This window comes from Schistocerca americana, chromosome 2 (assembly GCF_021461395.2).
Source record: "Schistocerca americana isolate TAMUIC-IGC-003095 chromosome 2, iqSchAmer2.1, whole genome shotgun sequence".
Classification (NCBI taxonomy): Eukaryota; Metazoa; Arthropoda; class Insecta; order Orthoptera; family Acrididae; genus Schistocerca; species Schistocerca americana.
The window spans coordinates 107,543,630-107,557,478 of NC_060120.1; positions in this window are offsets into that span (position 1 = coordinate 107,543,630).

The window sequence follows — 13,849 nt, forward strand, 5'->3', positions numbered from 1 at the left end:
TGCTGCTTCGAAACGTTCGAAAACAGTTAAACGTATCGCTTGCCCCACCACAGACTCCACTGACATCTTTCATATTGCGATTAGCAACATGAAAAAATGAAATAAATCCGGCTTATGTCCGAGAAATAAATAGTTAGCAAACGTTTAAGTTCCCCAACATCGTAAAGAAGTTACTTCCCGGACAAAAACGTTTAGTGGTACACGTCCCCCAGAGATTCTCCAGAAAAAGAACACAGAGTAGATAGCAGCATGAATATTCTCATCCCGTCCCAAGATATCGTTAATTTTAATGGATTCAAAATTTTATAATTCCTATCGTTAATACTGATTACTCTGCAGCTGCTTAAAGCATCTATCTCTGAACTAGTCCTGCAACATATTTTCTCTGATCTGCTAACCGTACTGCTATGTACCTGCTGCTATATTTGTGGTATTCTTCCAGCAAAATGATGTTGCACTTATTACTACTATTTATTGTCAAGAGACATTTTCAAAATTAAGCAAACATGTTCCTTAGTTGAAAGAATCAAGAACTGCCATTCGCCCATGTATTGACAGCTCAATCCTGAACTTTACGCTAAACTTTAGGCTACGAACGGGATACGATAGTGCGAAATGACAGCAGAGTATTTTATTAAACAATTGAATACACTCTTAGGCGATAATTTAAAGATCGCTATTTTAATCGTGGTAAAGAAATCTAGCAGCGTAGCCATTCAGTTACCTTATTTTAAATCACAATCGAAATCGATGGTCCCTCGCTATCACATGGGTAATATTTGCTGTTCCGTTCCTCGATGTCGTTTTGTAGCAATCGGAGCCAATGATGGACGAGCTTCTTCATGAATTAACCATGCGTGCGTTCGACAGTCAACGTTGCTATGTCCGACTGACTGCGATCGACACTGACAGACGATATAACCCTCGTACCTTCTCTCTTACTATAAAGTCGAGCACTACAGCTTTCAGTGGAGACGTTTTTAAGTAAAACCACCATAATACGCTAAATAATTAATGTTCTGCTACTACACTTGTGTGTAAAAGCTCTAAGGACGAAAGCGACTTTAGGATGGTGTTTTACTACCAAATAATATATACAGGGTGAGTCACTAACTATTTCCACCAAGAATAATTCCGAAAGTATGATAGGAGCTGAAAAGTTTGTGGGACAAAAGTTGCATGGGACAACGGGTGCCAAATATGGCGTTGGTTATTTCTAGCTAGGTGGGGTCGCACCAGAGGTATGAAAGTCAACTTTGTTTTTTTTTTTTTTTTTTTTAATGGGGTGCTATAATTTGGTACTTTTTTTCTGATAGCGGCTATCAAGACGAATCCAATGGTGTGTAAGGTCTTTGAAGGTCAACGTAGGTCAAAAAGGTGGCATGAACGTCCATGTACAGAAGGTGTTCGAAGTGATGACCATTGGTATCAATGCAATGCTGCAATCTTCTTATCATAGATTGAGTGGTATTCCTTATCACATCGGCACTTATCAAAACACATGCTACCACAATTCTCTCTCACATATCTTCAGGTGTAGTTGGAACGTCTTTATAAACAATGTATTTTCCGAATCCCCACCAGAAAAAATCCAGAGGCGTCAAGCCTGGCGAACGAACCGGCCACGACACATCTCCTCCGCGTCCAATCCAACCATTTGGGAACTGCCTCTGCAACTCATTTCTAGCCATCAGCGGAAAATGTGCCGGATACGCATCGTGTTGATACCACATTCTGTTCCTTGTTCCTAAAGGTATTTGTTCCAATAACAGACCTAATGTTTCTTGTAGGAATGTGGTGTACTTCCTACCATTAAGATTTTCTTACATGAAACAGGGGCCTATAATTCTGTCCTCCAGAATCTCACACCATACATTCACCGACTACAGTTTTTGGTGCGCAGCTTGCCGCAACCAACATGGGTTTTCAGTTGCCCAATGATGCATGTTATGCAAATTAAAATTTCCATGGTTCGTGAATGTAGCCTCGTCAGTAAATAAAATAAAATTAATAAATGTGTCATCCCTCTGAAATGCGACGCATACAATCCGTACCAGTTAATTCTTGGTGGATACTGATATGGTAAGGATGATATTTATGACAATGCAGAACACGAACAACACTACTCTGGCTCATGCCAGATTCCCTTGAGATTTGACGCGAACTAACACAAGGATCTCGAACCACAGTGGCAAGAGTATCAATTTCGGTTTCCTCGTTAGTAACTATCCTTTGCCGGATATGTTTCCGATGCGTTAAAGATCCAGTTGTTCTCAATTTATCATACACATATTTAAATGTACGACCTGTTGGGTGAGTACGATTAGTGCATCGCACCTGCTCGCTGTTTGGTTTCCTGTTCCTTCCTGTTCCTTCGCCTGCCTCGTGTTGCGAGGTCAGCCTCATCAGGCGCTATTTATCTACCTCGTCCTTACGCTTTGCGGAGCAGTGTATTATCCAGATCGCAACCACCATAAAATATTTTAATGTCAGCTAAACGATCACATTAATGTCGAAACTAGCAGCAGAATAAAAAAAATTAGCAGCTTATGGTGATTTTACATAAAACTGTCTTGTCTCTGCATTTTCCGTGTTAGTGGACGCGCGGTCGTAATGGTCTTTCAAGATCGGTATAACATTCGGAAGTCTGTCGTACATGTATTCTGTTACTCTTTTCTAGTGACTGGGTGAGATAGTGCAGTGGCTAGTACACTGCACTAGCATTTGGGAGGACGGCGGTTCCAATCCGCATCCGGCCATCCAGATTTAGGTTTTCCGTGATTTCCCTAAATCGTTTAAGGCAGATGCCGGGATGATTGGCCGGTTGGAGTGGCCGTGCGGTTCTAGGCGCTACAGTCTGGAGCCGAGCGACCGCTACGGTCGCAGATTCGAATCCTGCCTTGGGCATGGCTGTGTGTGATGTCCTTAGGTTAGTTAGGTTTAATTAGTTCTAAGTTCTATGCGACTGATGACCTAAGATGTTAAGTCGCATAGTGCTCAGAGCCGGGATGATTGCTCTGAAAGGGCGCGGCTTATTCCCTTCCTCATCCTTCCCTGACCCGCGCTCCGTCGCAAATAATCTCACTATCGATGAAACATTGGTTCAAATCAAATGGCTCTGAGCACTATGGGACTCAACTGCTGTGGTCATCAGTCCCCTAGAACTTAGAACTACTTAAACCTAACTAACCTAAGGACATCACATACACCCATGCCCGAGGCAGGATTCGAACCTGCGACCGTAGCAACAGCGCGGCTCCGGACTGGAGCGCCTAGAACCGCACGGCCACCGCGGCCGGCTGATGAAACATTACAATTCCTTATTCTATTCTGCTTTATTACCTTGGTGTGCTGGCAACAGCTGATGAAGACTTCCGTTGTGATGACATCCTTCAAAATGAGCGTTTGATTGACGTCCTCTGGCACACCCTTCCTCTGTAAGACACTTTCTCGTTTTCCTTGATATTTGGGTTCACTGTGGCGCAGTTCCAAAACACTCAGTATGCACGACTAGTTCTACTTGTTGGGTTTTTGGGGAAGGAGACCAGATAGCGAGGTTATCGGTCTCATCGGATTAGGGAAGGAAGTCGGTCTTGCCCTTTCAGAGGAACCATCCCGGCATTGGCCTGGAGTGATTTAGGGAAATCACGGAAAACCTAAATCAGGATGGCCGGACGCAAAATTGAACCGTCGTTCTCCCGAATGCGAGTCCAGTGTCTAACCACTGCGCCACCTCGCTCGGTGACTAGTTCTACTCCCTCTGGCGTTGGGCGCTGTTCTTCAGTATCTCGTTAAGGGGTATGTTGTTGGCTGTCGGCGAAATTTCTTAATTTCCTCTTGATTTTTCTTCCATCTCTTCAATTTTATCTCGGTGTTCTCATAGCACTGATGGTCGGTACCATCAAAGTAAAGGTAGACGGTGGCAAAATATGTGGTATCGAGTATCGGTACCATTCCTATGGCGTATCAAGTTGGCAATGGAATGGCAAGTTTCCTTCTGTCGCCGATAGCGGTCGCGCGGTATCTGGCGGAACCAATGGTGCGCGTCCGCTGAGCCACACCTCCAGCAGGCCTGTAACTAGAGCGCCCTCTGGTGCTGCAGTATAGGATGGCCAGCAGCGGCGGTACTCACGAGGGGAGGCCGCCAATTGTGAGATTCAGATTCGATTCATACTGCGCATAATAAAAGCTCATGGCCAGAGGTGCAATGTGGCAAAACACCAAGATGCACTTCTCAGCCGTTGTCGAGAAAATCGACAGTTAAAAGAAACCGTTGCGATGAAATACTCTCTACGATTAGTAATCTTCTATAGCGTCTTGGCGCAGTGGTAAGCACTCGGGTTTGTAATCCGAAGGTCGCCGGATCGAGTCTCACATCATGCAATTTTTTTTATTATTATTTTTTTGTAATTCATATATATATATATATATATATATATATATATATATATATATATATATATATAAACTATTAATGAATTGCTTATGCATGTTGGTGAAGGCGGATCCCTCCCCCAATTGTACCGCCTCCAGTTTTACGTTTTTTTAACAGGGTGTACCAAAGCTCTCCCGTCCGCACTGATTTTCGACGATGTTATAAGTTGCGCTAGGGACCGCATCTACCTTCTTTCGAAGTTAGCAGGCAACTACGCTGTTATGGGGCGGCTCGTTTCGGCCCATTCAACATCTGTCCTTCAAGTCTAACGAGCGAGTAACGGAGTTTATATTTCATACCCGCCACGGCAAATTTGTGTTCGTGGGGTCTCTATTCGAATTCGAACGTTTGAATTACGCTATACGTATTCGTTTCGGAATATCGTCTCTACGTCTTCCGTTAACTATACGTGGTTAACATTATGAAGACAATTAATAACATTTGTGAAATACAACTTTGGTTGCGGAAAACATAATGATGTTCGAAGTCGCCAGTTTTTCCACGACAAACGACTTTCAACAACTTATTATATGCATAATTGTTGCAACTGATTACCGGGAATTATATATATATATATATATATATATATATATATATATATTTGAATTACAAAAAACAAATACTAATATATATATATATATATATATATATATATATATATATTTGAATTACAAAAAACAAATACTAAAAAAAAAAAAAAAAAAGGTTGCATAGCGCGAGATTCGATCCGGCGACCTTCGGATTACAAACTCGAGCGCTTACCGCTGCGCCACGACGCTGTAGAAAACTGCTAATCGTAGAGAGTATTTCACCGCAACGGTTTCTTTTAACTGTCGATTTTCTCGACAACGGCTGAGAAGTGCATCTTGGTGCTTTGCCACATTACGCCTCTGGCCATGATCTTTTATTATGCGCAGTATGAATCGAATATGAATTTCACAACTGGCGGCCTCCCCTTGTCAGTCACTCGCGCTTGGAGCCACTTCATCACAGGATGCCACGCGGACGCCGCCTAGTCGCGACTCCGTCTTCATCGTCTGTGCTTTAGCACAGAGACTTTCCCTTGAGTGCATTGTGATAGCTGGATTGTATTTCTTGTTTCGTCACTTCCAATGAGTCTTCGCCTGTTTAGAGAAATACAAGTTCAGTAAATCTTCTCTTTGTTTTGCTATCTTGTCCGCCAATGGTTTCTGCTGCTGTCCAGCTTTCTATAGCGCCACTTGTCTCACCGTTCTGTAGCCCACCTCATTCTTACCATAGAATATGAAGTCGTACACAACAAAACACATCATGTCAACCTATGTATTGTATCTAGTGACACAGTGTAACCTCTCCATTTATTTCGTCTTGCCAGCGTCTTCTGAAAACACAGCTGTACGCATCGGCACCTTCATGATGCAGATTGTAGGAGGAATGTACTGTTTGTGTTCGTGTTCGTGCTCATAAGAGCGACAGCTTTCGCTTCTCCACCAAACTGACACGTAGAATCCGGAATCAGGTATCATTTACAATAGCACAGTCATCAACCAGAACTGACGCTCCCCACTGGAAGCACTTTTACTGAGTACGGACGAAAGTGCAGGCAGAGTTTGGTGTGACACACCTCTCTTCTATGTGATCACGTGCATACATACAACGAACACCATATTTCATGTACAATTATACACTGCTCGCCAAAATTTCAGGATGAGCTAGATAAAGTAACACAGCATATATATACCAGGTAGAAATGAATGAAACCGCTGAACTGCTTCCAGTTGTGCACAGAAATCTGGACGTCACATAGCCACTCGAGGCAGGAGAAGGAACGGGAAAAGACGGTCTGTGTCACTTAGTGACTTTCTGCGGTGCACTGTGGCGGTGTTCTTCATTTCAGTATGGCCCAGAGACAACATTTGGATAACTCCACAGAATATATGTTTCTGTAGTTTGTAAACAGTGACACGAAAATTTACTTACTGAGGCCTTCACAGTGAAGATAATGACGACACCAGAAAAATGATACACGGTGAAACAAAACAACTGCATTAAACTACATAACATCCAGGAAATCCACAGGATGAGGTAACAAGAAGATAACGACAAACCCACTGATGATGCTGAAACTTCAGCAAAACTTGTCTGAAGAATAAAAAAAAAACTGTGTTTTTTAAGGTCGACCCGCTCCAAAAACAAATTTATCACGATATAGTTAACCATGTCACTTTAATTACTTTCAACACTGATAGACATGAGAATGTGCGACAATAATGAATAAGCAAAACACATAGAGACAAGCTAAAAGCAAGGCAAGATAGCAATCTGACTTTCAAAAATCCCTACAAAAGAAAGGCCCTGACTAACAATAACCTATACCTTTCATGAATCACTTACCTCACAAAAATCTTCGTTACTCGAACTACTGCAAAACAGCGAGCACCAATACTACCAGCTAAATAAAAGATTCTAACTACTGAAGGCACTAACTACTGATAGGCATAGCCAGCAAATGAAAGATTTTGATAGAGAACAAATAATGTATTTACCTTAATAATTTACTCTCTCTGATGGACACACGTCCAGATCATCCGCTCTCAAAACTGTGCCATCTCTCTCCCCACATCCACCACTGCTGGCGGCTCACCTCCAACTGCGCAACGCTACGCGCTGTTAACAGCCAACTGCCCAACACTACAATAGCAAATTCCAACAATGCAAACCAGCCACAGACTACACACAGCACAGTCAGTGATTTTCATATAGAGCGCTACGTGGCGTTAGCAACATAGAAACCTAAACAGCCTACTTACAAATTCAATGATATTAGTTGGTTCAAATGGCTCTGAGCACTATGGGACTTAACTTCTGAGGTCATCAGTCCCGTAGAACTTAGAACTACTTAAACCTAACTAACCTAAGGACATCACACACATCCATGCCCGAGGCAGGATTCGAACCTGCGTCTGTAGCGGTCGCGCGGTTCCAGAGTGTAGCGCCTAGAACCGCTCGGCCACTCTGGCCGGCAATGATATTAGTACAAAGTATGTAGGGATCACTGGTGTTTTACAGTCGACAAATATTTTATTAATTGTTATTTCACTTCGTGCGTACATGACGCTTTCATAACGACATTAATGATGTTAGTAAAAAAAAAAACAGGGGGAAATGCCATTAAATTTGGCTGTGACGCAGTAGTAGTTACTTCTCAAATCATAATACGTAAAAAGTTATTAAATATATCTTACAGAGAAATTTTCGCCTTTCGTTGCTCTGGCGGCAACGATAGCAGTGCGGTCGAAAGTTATGTCACAGTACAAGTTGAACTGCATCCCTCACCAAAGAGTGTTCCTATTGATAAATACATAGAATGTTCTAGCGGATCCCAATATTCCATAAATCAGTAAAGCCCCAGAGCCTTCCAGAACTCGCAAGTCTTGAATGATAAACAACTGCAGGTGATGTTTCAGAACCGGTGGCCGGCAAGACACCTGACAGCGATATAGGCACTATACCACGACGGACGCCGTCAAGCATACGACGATTTACTGAGGTGGCAAAAGTCATGAATACCTCCTAATATCGTGTCGAACCTCCTTTTATCTGGCATAGTGCAGTAATTCGACGTGGCATGGAGTCGCCTACCGAAACAATGAGCGTTGCTGTCTCTATGGACGCCCATGAGTGTGAAAGTGTTGCCGGTGCAGGATTTTGTGCATGAACTGACCTCACGATTGTGTCCCATAAATGTTTGATGCGATTCATGTCGGGCGATCTGGGTGACGAAATTGTTCGCTCGAAATGTCCAGAATGATCTTCAAACTAGAATGAGGATTTCACTCTGCAGCGGAGTGTGCGCTGATATGAAACTTCCTGGCAGATTAAAACTGTGTGCTCGACCGAGACTCGAACTCGGGACCTTTGCCTTTCGCGGGCAAGTGCTCTACCAACTGAGCTACCGAAGCACGACTCACGCCCGGTCCTCACAGCTTTACTTCTGCCAGTATCTCGTCTCCTACCTTCCAATATTGGCAGAAGTAAAGCTGTGAGGACAGGGCGTGAGTTGTGCTTCGGTAGCTCAGTTGGTAGAGCACTTGCCCGCGACAGGCAAAGGTCCCGAGTTCGAGTCTCGGTCGGGCACACAGTTTTAATCTGCCAGGAAGTTTCATCTTCAAACTAATCGCGAACAATTGTGGCCTCGTGTAATGCTGCACGTCATCCATGAAAATTCCATCGTTGTTTCGGAATATGAGACTATGAATGGATGCAAATGTTCGCAAAGCAACCGAACGTAGCAATTTCCAGTCAATTATCGGTTCAGCTGGATCAGATGACCCAGTCAATTCCATGTAAACACAGCTTGCACCATCATGGATCCACCACCAACTTGCGCAGTGTCTTGTTGACCACTGGGTCCATCTGGTCTGCGTCACACTCGACTCCACCGTCAGCTCTTACCAAATGAAATCGGGGCCCATCTGATCATGTCACGGTTTTCCAGTCGTCTGAGGTGCAAGCAATCTGGTGGTGAGTCCAGAAGAGGCTGCGGCAGGCGTTGTCGTGCTATTAGTGAAGGTACTCGCGTCGATCGTCTGCTATCATAGCCCATTAACGGCATACTTTGGTGCAATGTCCCGACGGGTACGTTTGTCCTACGTTCTACATTGAGTCCTGCGGTTATTTCATGCAGTGTTGCTTATCTGTTATTAGTGACAACTCTACCCAATCGCCACTGCTCTCACTCGTTAAGCGAAGGCCGTCGGCAACTGCGTTGTCACTGAGGATCTCAGAATGTTAGATTAGATTAGTTTTTCGTTCCATAGATCCGTGCTGAGGAGATCCTCGTGGATGTGGAACATGTCTTTTTTTTTAAGCTGAAATAACAATACTAATAGTAGGCTATGAATATATACATTACATCATTTGTTTCTATTAAAAAATTCGTCGATGGAGTAGAAGGAGATGGCCACTAGTAAGTCTTTCAGGCTCCTTTTAAACTGATCTTTATTTGTAACTAAATTTTTTATGTTTCCTGGCAAATTATTGAAGATGAGTGTTCCTGAGTGGACCCCTTTTTGAACTAAAGTAAGTGCTTTTAAGTCCTTGTGCAGATCAGTTTTGTTCCTGGTATTGTATGTATGAACTGAGCTGTTTGTTGGAAAAAGAGATATATTATTTAGGGCAAATATCATTAAGGAGTAAATATACTGAGAGGCAGTAGTTAATATACCCAGTTCTTTGAAGAGGTTTCTACAGGACGTCCGTGAATTTACTCCACAAATAGTACTATTACACGCTTTTGGACTCTGAAAACTTTTGTTTGACTTGAAGAGTTACCCCAAAATATTATACCATATGACATTATGGAATGAAAGTAGGCAAAGTATGCAACCTTTTTCATTTTCATTTCGCCTATGTCTGCTACCACTCGAATTGCAAATACAGATTTGTTAAGGCGTTTCTGCAGTTCTGTGGTGTGCTCCTCCCAGCTGAATTTATTATCAAGTTGTAATCCCAGGAATTTAAGACTGTCAACCTCTTCTATCTGCTCTTCTTCATACTTTGCGCATATGCTGGGTGGAAACCTCTTCCAGGTTCTGAATTGCATATCGTGAGTCTTTTCGAAGTTTAATGTCAGTGTGTTGGCTTTAAACCATTTATTAATATCCATGAAAATATCATTAGCAGATCTTTCTAGAACTTTGTTGAACTCCCTAATGATTTCCGAAATCGAATGTCCAATGCATCTAGCTCCAACTACGATTCCGCGTTCAGAGTCTGTTAATTCTCGTCGTGAGACCATAATCATATCGGAAAATCTTGCACATGAATAACCTGAATACGAATAACCCTTCCGCCGATGCACTGCCCTTGTATGTTGTGTACAAGATGCTAGCGCCATCTGTATATGTGCATATTGTTGTCCCATGACTTTTGTCACATCGTTGTGTAAACATCCAGTGGGAGCAGCTAACGATATGTCACGAACTGGTAGTAATAACCTTCGAAGCAATGTCTTCTTTGGCAATGCAACACGTTAGGTGTGCAGTACCAGATACTGGGACGTAGCAGGGATGCAGTACTGACCTGGCCAATAAATTCCGCACTCATGAGTCAGAGAGAAAGGAAGGGAGCTTACGGCTGGTCGCTGTTGAGTCCATTAAGGGAAGAGCACTAACGCCGAGCCGATTAGGGTCGGCGCACTAATTCACGAGGACGAGGCTAGAGGAATGAAGCAGACACTAAGTTACTGGAGAAAGCCTCTCTGAAGTGATTCATGAAAACCTGCACTAGGATAGACCATAATGGGATCTCATCTATACTCCTCCAGATGGGAATCCAGTCTCTTAACATTTGACTACTTCTTTTTTCAGACACATTAATATATGGTTGGTTTAATCACTGCCGCAGTCAGAAGTAACAATCTGGAAAGAATATACCCCACCGTTTCATTTGCCAGCATGGGGACAAGGTTATTCATAAGTAACTTGGGATTTCAGAAGACGACTCACAAAAACTGAAAGACATACAGATAAATGACATGTCATCAGTGGACAGAGCATCCTTCTAAGTTGGTAAATTATATCATAGGTCCACAACATGGGCCCCATGAGCGTTGTGGCAAACATCAATAAGTGCGTGCAATTAGTTGACATGATGTTTCCGGAAGGCAGGTGACGACAGCCCGCTTTGTAAATCTAGTAATCGGGTTGCCTATCTACAGGTGCGAACTAATTCGAAGCGACAATACGGAAACGAGGATTAAGAAAGAGACATGAGCACAGCACAACCTACAGGTGCTATCTGAGATTATAAGAATTCCCCAAAACATTAGAGGCATCCCTTTACCAGTAGGACATTGATACGTAACAATAGCATGCAGCAATTTTTACACTGGTTCTCTGGTGACATATCGTGGGATGCATATGTCCCAATGGTAGGTAGTCAAAGGGTTGATCACTGTGTCGCATGTGCCTCCCCCCCCCCCCTTTCTTAAGTTTAAGAGTTCTCACGCGGTTTTTATGGTTTCTTAGTTATGTTTAAGTGCTACTAGTTTATTCTCAAGCGCAGTGGCTAAGATTATGTAAGGGCAAGGAGAAACTGAATCGTAGAGACATAATGCAAACAACGTCATAACGTGACGAGACTGTTTTTTTTTTTTTTTTTCACGGTTGATATATAAGGACGAAACAATGAAGACTCTGGCATTAGCATTTGCATTCTCATTCGCATTCCCATCGCATTCTTTTGTTGATATGATTCCGAATGTGACTTTTGTTCATTGCTGAATTAATGTAAGTGTATGTTGGAAATAAAATTTGAAAGCAAAGTGTTGTTCAAATTCGTGTTTATTATTTATGCAATCCTAGTCACAACTTAATTTCAAAAATATTTTTAGACAAGTTGCATATGTTAAAGACAACGTTTTTGCGGGAGACTTTTGAGTCAGCTTCACCGACATTTAGCAGTACGGCTGCTGTTTTCGAAAATACGTTACAGAAGTTCGATGATTTTCCTAATAGGCAGTGTGGTCAAATGATTCAGTTATTTTGTTCCAACCCCACAAGCTGAAATCACAGAACTTTGGCTTGGAGCAGACCTATTTTCTGAAACACATTTATTAGCATTGTAAGAGGTATGCGCTATATGCGCTGCCTGCAGTAGGCAAGGCATAGGAGAGTCTCTGACCAGAGAGCAGTATGTAGTTAGTTGTGAAACGTTCCCTTTGAACAATTATACATGACTGTGCTTAAACTGACACACAATATTTTGTTAGCGCAACGCAATCTGACTTTCAAAATTCCCTACAAAAGAATGGCCCTGACTAACATTAAACTATACCTTTCACAAATCACTTACCTCACAAAAATCTTCGCTGCTCAAGCTACTGCAATACAGCGAGCGCCACTACTGCCAGCTAAATAAAAGATTCAAACTATGGAAGGCACTAACTACTGATAAGGATAGTTAGCAAATGAAAGATATTAATAGAGAACAAACAATGTATTTACCTTGATATCATCATATATAAATATAGCAGTTCATGACAAATTTCAAAACTCCGCCATCTCTCTCCCCACATCCACCACTGCTGGCGGCTCACCTCCAACTGCGCAACGCTACGCGCTGTTCACAGCCAGCTGCCTAACACTACAATGGCGAGTATTACAACAATGCAAAGCAGCCACAGACTGCACACAGCACAGCCAGTGATTTTCATACAGAGGTGGCGTTACCAATAAAAAAACCTAAACAGCCTACTTACAGTTGTTGCTTGTCGCTAGTCGGCAGTAGTCTTCAGTAGTCTGCGTGAGTCGGCGGTGGTGTGCAGTAGTCGGCGCTTGTCTGCGCTTGTCTGCAGTCTGCTCTGGTCGGTATTCTGGACGAGGAGTATTATTGTAGAAGGTAAAGAAGCAGCCTTGCGCATATCTAGTAATGTATGTGAACTGTCATCCAATTTCTTTTAAAAAATGCCCCAATAATAATTTTTATAATATAAAGTAATTTAAAAAAAACATTCATTTCAATTTAAAGAATTTATCCAATGCATGATCATTCCTTTCACGAAACACAAAAATATAGGCCAGCATTGCACGGAGCTGTGCCAAAAAAAATTATTTTTTAGGTAAGAGCAGATATATTCGCGGTTTTTATTGAGGTAAGAATTTTTGCTTTTTTATTCAGAATACAGGGCCGTGGCGCAGCGCTGCTGTCGTCGTAAAATTTACCAGGTTATTGAATATTTTTATTTCGGGGTTTAGGAGTTTTTCTGTTTCAAACTTAACATTAAATGAGAAAAGAATTTTGTGAGTACATTAAATGTGAATGCATTTCTGCACAGAGATCATAAATGGGAACCAATTTTTTTCAGAAGTAACATTCAATTATTAATATTTTTGTGGGGAGGTTACAGCATAAATTCTAAAATATTTCAATTTTTTCTCATTAGCATTTGATAGGAAAGAAAATTTTCTTGATAACAATTTATGAGTCACAGATAAGCATGACTGCAGTCTGGCGTCGTGTACGATTTCATTGTTATAGCTACATAAAAGTAATCATAGTCTCCCACCACGTGCAATATTTAAGAGTAGGGGCAAAATTTTTAAAATATTTCAAAAATTGCTCAGTTAGACGCATCTGCCTGTAAGCCTGAGATAGTTTTGGACGATGCAAGAAACCAAAGAAAGTTAGCATCATGTCCTCAACAATTCATGATACCAAATGGTGCAAGATATTCTCAGGAAAATACGTGTAAACGATAGGGAAAGACGGATAACATACACTATGTACAAGAACCGAGAGGGAAAAGTAAGAGTGGAAAAGCAAGAACGAAATCCTCATGTGAGAACAGGAATAAGGTAGGGATGTAGTCTTCTGCTCCTGCTGTACAATCGATATATCGAAGAAGCAAAGGAAAGGTTCTGAAGTGGGACT